The sequence below is a fragment of the Impatiens glandulifera genome, chromosome 9 (genome assembly GCF_907164915.1).
Source record: "Impatiens glandulifera chromosome 9, dImpGla2.1, whole genome shotgun sequence".
Taxonomy (NCBI): Eukaryota; Viridiplantae; Streptophyta; class Magnoliopsida; order Ericales; family Balsaminaceae; genus Impatiens; species Impatiens glandulifera.
Window position 1 is genome coordinate 17,043,202 of NC_061870.1, and position 2,020 is coordinate 17,045,221.

A 2,020-nucleotide genomic window follows, 5' to 3' on the forward strand; every position below is an offset into this window, starting at 1 on the left:
AATTTTTTTTCATTTCCGTTTCATTTTCTCTCTCATCCGGCCCCTTTCTTCCCCGTCTTCTCCGCTCCGCCGTGAAACCCTAATGGTGGCGGAGAAGATTTCCTCTTCTTTTTCAGCGATGAAGAACGAATCGAAGAGGCACCGTCGACCATTCCACTATATTCAATGGTCTAGAGCTGCGAAGAACTTCCAACGGCGAACTACGGCTCCAACGGCGAACGAAGCAAATTTTTTCACTATATTCGTTTATATTTTGTGTTTATTTTGTTTACATATGATTGTTTGTGTTAATTTCCTTTACAAAACGTCATTGATTCGCCCTGATTTGTTGAATGCAGGTTGGTTGGTTGGATGCGTCAAATAGGATGCGTTACGTAGGATGCGTCACGCAGGTGCGTCACGCAGGTGCGTCACGTAGGATGCGTCAAGTAGGATGTGTCTCATCTGGTTAGCACATTCTTTTAGAAAATGAAGCAGATGCTTTTTGGTGCTTTCAACGAGCTATGCGGAAATTGGTAATTTTCCCATTTCTTGCTCTTTGTTTGTATAAGACTTATCTAGAAAAAGTGTCTACTCACCAGGCCTGCTGAAATTTTTTACATGTTTATACTTGTGTAAGTCAGTTTGATAAGCAACATTTTAACTTCTTTTTACATGTTTTCATTGGCTGTACTGTGAATTCACAAGCTACAACTTCAGTTGCTGAGAGTGTCCTATTGTTTTCTGATTCCACTCTGTTTTACTTTTACTTTTACCTTTTTGGTCTTGAATTATGTGCTAGTGCACTACCTTGTTGTCTGTTTATTGTTTAAAAGCTCAATCTAATTTTTTTAAAATTGGTCTGACTTGAACCCATGATCTTACGGATACGAGTTTTTGCAGTCTAGCACTAAGCTAAATGAATCTTCATAACTCAATCTACTTCTTAAAAGAAATGTTTCTAGAATGTATTCGATGCTCTTGATTGGCATGGATCAGGTACTCTTGCTTGTTATATGGGACAATTCATTTTGCTTCAAATGGTTTTACAGTAAAAAGAAATAATGAGCATAACTGTCCACTTTAACTTTTTGAAATAAGGGGGATCTATACTTTAACTATTTAAAGAATAAGTTTTTCAAAAACTTCTTAAATTGGGATATATCTTTTATTCTGCTTCATACTGGTTCTAGGGTTTGAGACTCATTAATTTTCTTGTCTTTGCGAAAGAGAGAGAATTTCAGGTCTGATGCGAACTCTATGGGAGTGCAAACTCAGTTGCGTGCCCTTTCAGGAATTGTTAGAGTTATTGATCCAAAGCTTCATCAACACCTTGGTATGACACAATTATATTTTATATACAACCTATCCATATATATTGTTTGTGATGATGGAAACATTAGTAGTATATAGAGTTTTTTTAGATCATTGGGAGTTTTGACAAACGTAACAACTCTATCACCAATTTGGCAGAGGCACTGGATGCCGGGGAATATCTTTTTGTTTTTGATGTTTCAATTGTGTGACTTGCTCTAGGATATTGCATTGTTATTTGAATGAACTCGGAAATACATTTCAAGAATGACGTCTCCAACTCTCCATTGTATCCTTTTGCAAATATAAGTCATACCCAATATTGAATTTCTCATTTTGATGTCTCACGTTACTGCTGAACATTGTTGTTAGGTTGGAAAATCATGGATTGGACCCAAATGCTGAAATTGTTCCCAAGTGAGTATGATATCAATTTCTTTATACATTCATACATATAAATCTTCAAATCCTTCATAAAACAACTAGACAAACAGGCACTTAAAAATATTGCACATGCTACATTGTAATGTACTTTATTTGCTTATCCTATCTTGAAAATTTTATAGAAGTTGAAAGTAGCTTATTTGTTCATACAGGGGACCAATAACTGGGAAAATCGATCCACGGGCAATGCATGGAACTCCTTAGCATTGTCTCCAAAAAGTGATGGTGGCAGTGGTACTCGACCATCAACTGCAGCTAGCGATAGAGGGCATGAACCTGTTCC

General features: G+C 36.7%; 1 long non-coding RNA gene across 2 annotated transcripts; it reads left to right on the forward strand.

Moving 5' to 3' along the window:
* Nucleotides 1-442: 442 nt before the first annotated feature.
* Nucleotides 443-2,020, forward strand: LOC124913747. 2 transcript variants are annotated; one of them, XR_007096771.1, is made up of 4 exons: nucleotides 443-515; nucleotides 1,210-1,315; nucleotides 1,666-1,710; nucleotides 1,890-2,020. It is a non-coding gene; the product is annotated as an uncharacterized LOC124913747 (long non-coding RNA). The 2 variants fall into 2 exon arrangements; XR_007096772.1 differs by lacking the exons at nucleotides 1,666-1,710; nucleotides 1,890-2,020 and adding an exon at nucleotides 1,453-1,482.